Source organism: Saccopteryx leptura, chromosome 1 (assembly GCF_036850995.1).
Source record: "Saccopteryx leptura isolate mSacLep1 chromosome 1, mSacLep1_pri_phased_curated, whole genome shotgun sequence".
Taxonomy (NCBI): domain Eukaryota; kingdom Metazoa; phylum Chordata; class Mammalia; order Chiroptera; family Emballonuridae; genus Saccopteryx; species Saccopteryx leptura.
The window spans coordinates 53,023,365-53,034,252 of record NC_089503.1 but is presented as its reverse complement, the minus strand read 5'-3'; positions in this window follow the sequence as shown (position 1 = coordinate 53,034,252).

Genomic DNA, 10,888 nt, shown 5'->3' with positions numbered 1-10,888 from the left:
AAAGGAATATCTGCCATGTATGTTTATCACATGGAGGAAACATGATGTATGAGTTTGATTAAGATACAAACAATTGGATAGGAATAGGAATTTGTGGCACTTTGTTAAATAATATATTAGACTATAATTGTATTTGTTCATTTAAAGTCTAATTCATATGGGAATTTGTAGCTTCAAAGAAACTGTACAGTTAAAAGGTTTTATATACTTAGGATAAATATTGCAATATTAGTAGAAATTATGTAAATATTTAGTTTGGTTAGCCTAATAGTCTTCAAATTCAAAAATAAGGGGTTGAGAGAGGTGAAGATGATTTTGACCTCTATAATCTCTAAATTTTCATTCTGGCTCTAATGATAGTAACAGAAATAACTAATATTTTTGAGTGATTCCTCTGATCAGGCATTGAGTGATTTACTTCATTTAGTTCTTACAGTGACCCTCTGAAATAGATGCCTTTTTTTATACCCATATTACAGAAGAAGAAACTGAGGCCTAGGGTAGGTAAGTAATTTGCCGAGGGTTACAGAAATAGAAATCCAGTGGAGTAATATTGTAATCCAGTTAAGTTGCCCCAGAGCCCAAGGTTTTACTTACTCGGTTATACTGCCTGGAAGAAAGTCACCTGTGTTGAGCAGGCCGTAGCTTAGAACCCAAGTCTCTATGATGTCAGTCCAAGTGGCTCAGTTCTCCCCTTGAAGTTCTAGGAAAATTACTAAATGGAGAATGTTCTATCCCATATTTAATAAGCATTTATATTTCAGAATGATAGAAAATATTTAATGAGGAGAAGAAGAAATAGACTAAAAATTAGTATGCAGATTACTAAACAAAGATAAGGACTCACTCAATCCTAGTTTAACCCAGTGTATTGACATAATTTTATAACTTACATATCACACTTCCTTCATGGAAAATAATACAAGGATAGAGCAGGAAGACACATCTTACTTGGCTGCTGAGGCATTTTTTTTTTTTTTTTTAGCGAGCAAGAGAGAGACTGATTGACAGGAAGGGAGAGAGATGAGAAGCACTTACTCATAGTTATGGCACCTTGGTTGTTTATTGATTGCTTTCTCATATGTTCCTTGACTGGGGCACAAGCCAGTGACTCCTTGCTCAAGGCAGCAACCTTGGGCTCAAGCCAGCAACCATGGAGTTATGTCTATGATCCTATGCTCAAGTCAGTGACCCTGCACTCAAGCTGGTGAACCCACGCTCAAACCAGCGACTTTGGGGTTTCAAACTTGGGTCCTCAGCATCGTAGGCCTATGCTCTATCCACTGCGCCACCACCTGGTCACGCTACTGCCTATTATTACTTTTAATCATTAATAGCCTTACAGTTAGCTCCTTATTCCTCAATCACAACAGCTGTCTTTTTTTTGTACTTTTCTGAAGTTGGAAACGGGGAGAGACAGACAGACTCCTGCATGCGTCTAACCGGGATCCACCCGGCACGCCTACCAAGGGGTGATGCTCTGCCCATCTGGGGCATCGCTCTGTTGCAACCAGAGCCATTCTAGCGCCTGAGGCAGAGGCCACAGAGCCATCCTCAGCACCCAGGCCAACTTTGTTCCAATGGAGCCTTGGCTGCGGGAGGGGAAGAGAGAGACAGAGAAGAAGGAGAGGGGGAGGGGTGGAGAAGCAGATGGGCGCTTCTCCTGTGTGCCCTGGCCGGGAATCGAACCCGGGACTCCTGCACGCCAGGCCGACACTCTACCACTGAGCCAACCGGCCAGGGCCATAACAGCTGTCTTGAATAAGAAATCTCACAATGAATACTGAATTGGAATTGATAATGTATGCTTTTTAAAAGCCCTATAGTTATTTTTGGTATCAAATCCAGAGTTAAGCACAGCTTTGTCAGAATCTTGTGGCACACACTACCTCTCTATGGACAGCTTGTTGGTGGCAATAGTCTGATGTAATGAGATAAATCCTCCTCAGTATTCAATTCCTTAGCTTAATCACACCCTCACCTGAATCCTCCAGCTACACCAGAGGCAGCAGCTCATTGGCTGTTGTCAGGTTAGAGATTGTAAACTCATAGGTGGGCTCATGGGTCACTGCAAGTATTCAGGAGAGTTTTTTGTTTGCTTTTGTTTTTTGTTTTGTCTTTGCTTTTTTTCTTATTTATAACAGTATAACAGGCATAGATTCTCCAAAATGGGAAATCGAGTTTAGATTTGCAACAATTGCTATGTCAGTTTATTAATTATTCTCTTTGGTATAAATAAAACCCACATAAATATGAAAAAAAAGCTAATTTTCCCCATTACATTATGATACTGTCTGCTTCTAATTTTCTAATAACATCAAAATAAATAATAGGATTTTATCTCCAGTCTTGAATCTGTGCCATTATAATGTTCTTGTTTTCATTTGTGTTTCATTTTCTTAGCTGGTCACACGTATCAGTATGTGGTTTTAGTCTTCCTTTCAGTCTAGAAATTTGTTAGGATCCTTTTTCTCCAGCCCTCATTTTGTGTTTGGGTGAGCCTCTCTTATCTTCTATAGTTGGCATGAGGATAGGTGTCTCCACCAAAATTAGGGTGAAATGAACTTGGCATAGTAATTACTCTGGGCATTTCAACAGCCTGAAAATGCAATTTCACTTTTCAGATGCTCAGTGGTTTCCAAGAAAATGTCCAGCTCACTGGAGAGGAATGAAGAGGCACAGGGCATGTGAAAGGGAACCACTTTGTGCTTGCGATTGTTTTCAGCCTTTCACTCATTTAGTACAGATTGATTCAACAGGTACTAGTGGCCAAGCATGGTTCTGAAAGGTGGAAATACTGATATGGGGCATGGATCATGGTCTGTGTCTTTGTGTACTTACATCTCAATCCAGTGGAGAAAACCACAAACCAGCAACCTAACTTGCGTGTAGAGTATAAATGAAAATACTTCACACTAGCAGTGGAAAAGAAGCTTTTGCTTTGAAACAGAAGGAAAATTGAAAACCAGAAATGAGCCTAAATAAAAGGCTGAAGTGAAGTAGGGTCTGGATAGTCATTTCCAGTGAAATATTTTTGATAGCAGAGCTCCAAAAGTCATCATAGCAGTGAATTATAAAACTGCTTTGAAGAAATGCCATTTCTTTGATATAAGGAAGTTGTAAATATTATTAACATTTTGGTAATACTAAAATAGCAAACCTAAGATTAGTTCTCACCAACTGGGTTTTATGGCCTCAATAATACTGCTTTATTTTCATTATTTCCAGTGGTGTAAGCACTGTGCATGTAACTAATATATTTGGATTAACTCCTCAGTGCTTTATTTGTTGTGGGAAGGATTAGTAACAAAGCTAGATTTATGAACTTTGGGGGAGGGAATGTGCTTTTTGGAAACATCTGAATTTATGCATGTTTCTAAACAACCATGTTCATAGACCCAAAATGATACCCAGGAGAGATGAAACTAACCAAGGCTGAGCTCCTTAGGATGTAACTGTTGGCTAACCAGAAAATTAACTAGAAAATTAAGAATAGCAGTGGAGTAGTACTCAGTCAAGGGCTAATCCACTGCCATGGCAACAGGCACTATTTCTGGCCTGGAGTGAGGGCCTGGGACTTTCCCAGCCTCACACAGTTTCTTTACGTAAATGTACTGATTAGTGCTGGGCTGGATACGATAGGTGGACCCTCTGCAGATATCCAGAGTTCTTTGTACCATACCATCTGACTCTCTCCTCTGTGTGAGGTAGTAGGCTTGTTCCCCGTCTGAACTTTTGTCTCTGTATCATCAACTAAAGGCGTCTTAGATAAGGCCAGACTCTACTTGGAATACCCCTCCCTGTTCTCAGAAAAATAGGCATTCTAATAGAAAAATGTGTTATAGAAATAGATCCAAAATACCTAAAATAAATAAATAGAATAATAACCATAGAAACAATTTAAAATCTGTGAAAGAATGAACTCTCAGAGCATAGTTGTTTTGTTCAGGTTTTAAATAATTCCCATGCTATATAAATCATTAAGGAGTATTTTAAAAGGTAGACAAAGTCTAAGTTAATTTTATAAGCCAGTGTAAACTTGCTACCGAAACCTGACAAAAATATGAAAAGGAAGCATTTTTCACCCACAAATGTAGAAAATACATTTTCAACAATAGTAACTTGAATCACACAGCATTGAAAGAATTATACACTATGAACAAACAGGAATATAGTTTTATAAAATCTATTAATATAATCTTTTATACAGTACACCAAAAGAAAAAGAGGATGCAGCCGTCCTGTAGATTCCAATGAAGCATTAATAAAAACTCTATCCATTTTTGATACAAACTCTTAGTAAACCAAAAATATAACATGATAAAATATATTTTAAGATATCAGCTGATAGCATTCTTAATACTGAAGCAGAAGGAATCTGATGAAGCAAGAAATCAGACAGGGCTATTACCATCATAATTATTCAGTATTAGTTTAGAATGTCAGCATATGAAAAAAAAGCTAATCAAAAGGAATTAAATAAGGAGATGAAATATGTACTGAAGTATGTGATTATTTATATACAGTGTTTATAATTGAAGAAGCAATACTTTGTCAAGAATGAAACTATTTTTGACCCACTGCCCTCATTTTTCTTTTTTTTTGTGAGAGGTGGAAAGGCAGAGAGACAGACTCCCTCATGCACCCTGACAAGCCCACTAGGGGATGATGTTCTGCCCATCTGGGGCATCGCTCCGTTGCAAATGGAGCCATTCCAGCACCTGAGGTGGAGGCCATGGAGCCATCCTCAGTGCCCCGGACCAAATCGCTCAAACTGCTTGAGCCATGGCTGCAGGAGGGGAAGAGAAAGGTGGGGGGAGGGATGGAGAAGCAGGTGGTCGCTTCTCCTCTGTGCCCTGACCAGGAATCGAACCTGGGACATTTACACACCAGCCAACACTCTACCACTGAGCCAGCTGGCCAAGGCCCTGCCCTCATTTCTCAAAAAAGGAAAATTAGAATGTTCCTACTCTCTAATTGCCATCTATCACCCATTGCAGTTGAGAATGAAATTATTGGGATTTTTAGATTTTTATATTGTTTTTGTAGCTGTTCAGTCAAAAATAGTGATTTCATTGACATCCTTTAGGATATTTTAAAATAATGTATAAGCTTTGTTTGCTTCTGATATTACTGCCAATTATTTATACCATCTTCCCTTTCATTAAGTTTTTTTTTTTTTTAATTTAAACTTAGTTTATGGTCAGCTGAAGTAGAATCTGGAATAACGTTTAAGGATGGAAATGTGATTGGTATATTTTCTGAGTTCTTAGAATGTTGGGAATGTCTTTTAGTGCAGTGTTTTTAAACCAGTGTGCCGCGGCACACTAGTGTGCTGTGAGACATGGTCAGGTATGCCGTGGGGAAATTAAACATGGGTCTCCAAACTACGGCCCGCGTGCCGGATACGGCCCGCGGAGGCTATTTATCTGGCCTGCTGCCAGCCGCCTCCATCCGAACATAAACATTCCCCTCCAGCTATCAGCGACAGGAAGAGTGGAGGCACAGGGAACGCTCACTGACCAATCACCTTCTAGGATTCATCCCAACCACTAGTGATGAACCAATAGTAGGCCGCCTCTCATCCACATCCAGGAAGGTCCCCACTCAGGCTGCTGTGCACTTGTCATTGTGTGGCCGCAGCGAGTAGTTGAAGCTGCTACTCCTCCCCATGGTCTCGATTTCTAATCCTGGTCAGGACTGAAGGTAAATGTTGCCACCACTAGATGAAGCCTCAGCCTCAGCTGGTTATGTCTATCCTGATGGTGTATATAGATATTTGACCTTTTTCTTTTTAAAAGAGGCCCCCACAGAGGGTGATGCACAATGCATAACAATGCATCACAATGTTATCTAACTTTAAAGCTAAAGTTTGCTGATCTTCCTTTGGACAGTTTTTGTTTATCTGTTGCCAAGGAGTTCCCCATTCTGGCCAACAAAACTATTTTGACATTGCTCCCATTTTCAACCACATATCTATGTGAGCTGAGCTTCTCAAGCTTGACTGCGATAAAAACTAAAAACAGAGAGAGACTGAGAACTGTTGAGGAAGAGCTTCGTGTGTGTCTTTCTACCATTCCTGCCAGGATATCCCTTTTGTGTTCATCGAAACAGGCCCAGGTTTCACACTGAGTATAAATACATTTAGAAACTATATTATTAACTATATGTATAATATGTACTGTGTTAGAGTGTCATTTTGTGTCATTTTGGTAGATGGTGTGCCCCAGGATTTTGTAAATGTAAAAAATGTGCTGCGTTTCAAAAAGGTTGAAAATTACTGTTTTAGTGAATTGTTGAACAAATGCTTGCAGGACTAGATAGAAAAGGTGGGTGTGTCTCTCATTTTCAAGATTCTGTAGCTAATGATAAGTTGATTTTTCTGGCATTTATTGTTATGGAGCAGAAATCTGAAGCCAACAGGATTATCTTTTCCCTTTGAAAAGATAATGTGCCAGTGTGCCGCGGCCCTTTGAAAAGATAATGGTTTTTTTTTTTATCTTTGTGGTTCAATTTGTCTTTTTTCTTTAATTTTATTGATTTTGAAACACACAACACATTTAAAGAATAATATACCATGAACAATAGGAATGTGGTTTTATAAAATCTATTAATCTTTTATATCAGTAGATCAAAAGAAAAAATTAAATGATCATGCCTATATTGTCCAATGAAGCATTAATAAAATTTCAGTATCAATTTGTGATACGAACTCTTTTGAGAATGCTTTTTATATGCATGTTTCATGTGCTTGATTTGTCCTCCATGTCACTAATATTTTCATATCAGTTCTGTCTCTATTGGGCCATTTCTTTTGAGATATAAGAATTTTTCTTGAGCATGTATCTACTTTGTTATCTCAGTTTTTTTCTCAAGGAAAAATCTCTTGTTTGCTGACTCCATTTAAAAATTTCAGCAATCATGCTTTTCAAGCCTGGAAAAATATCTCCTAATTTATATTGTGCTTCTTTTATAATTTTATAATCCACTTTCATAAGTCATGGTGTAACCAAAATCTTGTTGAGTATGTGAATTTGAGATTTTCTAATGATTTTGCTTCTTTAGAGCAAGAAGTCAATTTACTTGTGATAGCCGGTGGGTGAGGCATGGTTTGGATTTGTTAGCTCGATCCCTCTTTCTCACTGATGAGTATTTTCATAGTCCAGTTATCTTTGTTCCTTTTCATTTTATCTCCTGAGAAATGAATATCTGTTATAGAAGCAGGGTGGCTTTTGTCAGACTATGTTGGTTCCTTTCAAATTCTTGAAACACCAACCAACAGGAGACAGGAGACATTCTATTGTAGATTTTCTCAGGTTTTATTTTCTCCTTTTTTTTTCTTTCTTTTTTTTTTTGTATTTTTCTGAAGCTGGAAACGGGGAGAGACAGTCAGACAGACTCCCGCATGTGCCCGACTGGGATCCACCCGGCACGCCCACCAGGGGCGACGCTCTGCCCACCAGGGGGCGATGCTCTGCCCCTCCGGGGCGTCACTTTGCTGCGACCAGAGCCACTCTAGCGCCTGGGGCAGAGGCCATAGAGCCATCCTTAGTGCCCAGGCCAACTTTGCTCCAATGGAGCCTTGGCTGCGGGAGGGGAAGAGAGAGATAAAGAGAAAGGAAAGGGGGAGGGGTGGAGAAGCAGATGGGTGCTTCTCCTGTGTGCCCTGGCCGGGAATCGAACCTGGGACCTCTGCACGCCAGGCTGACGCTCTACCACTGAGCCAACCGGCCAGGGCTCTTTTTGTTTTTTTCTGAAGTGAGAAGCAGGGAGGCAGAGAGACAGACTCCTCCATGTGCCCAACTGGGATCCAACCGGCATGCCCACCAGGGGGTGATGCTCTGCCCATCTAGGGTGTTGCTCTGTTGCAACCAGAGCCATTCTAGCGCCTGAGGCAGAGGCCATAGAGCCATCCTCAATGCCCAGGCCAACTTTGCTCCAATGGAGCCTTGGCTGCGGGAGGGGAAGAGAGAGATAAAGAGAAAGGAAAGGGGGAGGGGTGGAGAAGCAGATGGGCGCTTCTCCTGTGTGCTATGGCCGGTAATGGAACTAGGTATACATCCACATGCTGGGCTGACGCTCTACCACTGATCCAACCGGCCAGGGCCTTTATTTTGTCTTTTTAGATATCCAGAAACCTATAAGGAAAATGAAAACTGTAGATCTAGGAGCTGCCAGAGCAGGGAGCATTGTCTTTGTACCCAAAAGATAGGTTTCCCTGTTTGTTGTGAGGATTCCAGTCACAGAGCTCTGTGCCTTCAGTTTCCCTCTTCTGTTCCCTCCTCTGCTGTTATCCGCCCCCTCCTTTCAGTTTTATTCATTTTTTTGTCTTGATTTCCTTTTCAAATGTTTATTGCAAACTGTATCACACATGCAGAAAGGAGTAGCACACTATTTGTACAGTTTAGAGAAAAGTTGTAAAGTGAACACCTGTATAATTACTAACTAAATCGTCAGCACACAGAGGTCCACCCCCCAGGCCTCTCCTCACAGGTAACTTCTCTCCCTCTCCTGGTAGCAACCACTTCCCTGACTTTTAAATAATCATATTCTTGCTTTTATTTATATTTTAATAACCTAACTATATTCTTAAATGATATGATGTCGTTTTGCTGGATTTATTTTATATGAAAGGAATCAATACTGTATGTTCTGTTACTTTCTTCTTTTGCTTAATATCATATTTGTAAGATTTAACCATGTTCTTGAATGAGGAAGCAATTTGTTAATTTTCATTACTGTTTTAATTTTCATTTCATTGTATCCATAATTTATTCACCCATCTTGGGACAGTTTTGAACAATGCCACTCTCAACATCCTTGTATCTCTGGATCTAGAGTGTTGACTAAATAAGGCCAAACTGCCTTTCAGATGGCGTGGCCTCAGTATGTAGTTCACCTAGTCATGCTTGTGAATACCTGTTGTTTCACCTTCCGACTCATCACACATTAATTTACTAATCGTTTTGATGGTAAAATTTTTATTAGTTGCAGTGATCCTGAGAATCCTCGACCACTTTGCTGTAGTTATTGAACAGCTTACTTCTAATATTTAACATGAGGCATGTTATATGCTATGGGATTTACTTTATACCTAGTTTGCTAAAGGTAGTGGGGTTTATTTGATTGTTTTAACCAGGAATGGTTGTTGTATATCAACAATACTATATGGGATATCTATCAGTCAGGTCATGTATTTTTCTTTACGTCTTCCAGTCAACCCTGCATAGTCATGATGTATTGCTTTCTAATGCACTGCTGAATGCAGTTTTCTAGTATTGATTCATAATTTTTTTCATCTGTGTTCAGAAGTGAGTCTAGTCTGTAGTATGTGTTTATGTTTGTTTTTCTTTTCTAGTTTAGGTATCGGGGTTAGATAAGCCTGGTATAATGCTACTACTTTCCTGTAAGTCTGGCTGTTACTTGAAGATAATATGATAATTTCCATACAATACTTACTCAAGACCTTATAGAACACCTTTAAGTGGGTGCCCATGGAGGAAAATGGAAAAGGAAGGTAGATAGGACTAGAATAAACTATAAGAAGAAAAGAACCTTGCACAAAATATAAAACTTGTAGAGCATTATCAACTCAATTCTCTGCACGAGAGATTTAATTTTTTTTATATAAAACAAACAAACAAATGATCTTTCCAGAAAGAGCAAGGGCAGCTAGTGAGGTCCCACCCTTCAGAATAAAATCCTCTTTATTGGCATATGTAAAGATTCTCCAGCAGAAGGCCCAGCCTCCTGTCTACTACTCTCAAGTAGTTATCTTACATTCCAATGTGAATGGGAACAGAAAGGTCATACACACACATGTGTAAAATGGGTTACAAGCAGAATAGCCCCAAACTCTTGAGCCAACTGGCACTTGTGAATGTGGGCCTATTGCTGCTAGATAGTCTCTATTTTTCTAAAGGAGCCAGAGTATAATATTTGTGTAATAATCCAGTTTTAAGTTATGTTCAATCTAATTTATAAAATTTAAATTACTGTATGAGTCCTGATTTGGCTCATGGTCCAATGATTTAACATATTTGAAAAGATGTGAAGCCTGCCAGTTGTTAAATTCCACCCACATCTATAGAGCTTCTAGTCAGTCTTATTCCCTTATTATTAAATATGGATGGACAACTATGAGTCATCAGATATTTAAGGAATACCTGCAGCATGACCAAGACGGACGTACTGAAAACTAGTCCCTTGGGAAACAGAGATAATTCTGGAAACAAAAAACAAATTTAACTGTATCACGCATAGTAATCTCCTTTCCAAGTCTCCAACCTGTTTCTGAGTCCTACCATGTAAGTTCTAAAAGGTCAGAAATGAGTGCCTTATTGGTCTTCTGGGCTTTTGGGAAATTAGATAACCTATTCTAGAGTGGAATCCGCATTGCAAAATTCTACTGTGTTGCTGGATTGTTCAGCCCTGACTCTTTCCTGTCTATAGAATAAGAGACACTCTTACCACACCACCACAGAGTGCTCAGGTGGCTGGCAGAATGATGACAAGTTTAATTCTTGTGAGAAGCAGCACCATGTATTTGCTATGCATTGTTCTGGAGGGGACATATCAAGCTGCACAGGCCTAAGACTGGATTTGATGACAGGACACTTTCTTTGTTGCTTTTGCATTATGTTATCCTAGGGTATTTTTAGAACTTTGTAAAAATAATGTGTCAATTTCTTCACATCTTCCTTTTTTTTTTTTTAGAGTAATAAGACAGAATGAGGCCAAGAGCAAATATTTTATTGTAATTGGCTATATGCTTTTAATGAATAATTAGAGCAAATCACATACTTCCTTAGTTTGAACTCCAGTCTTACCACGGATTTGCCCTCTAAGATGTGGTGAATTCTGAACTTTTAATGGAAGAGTTGAACAA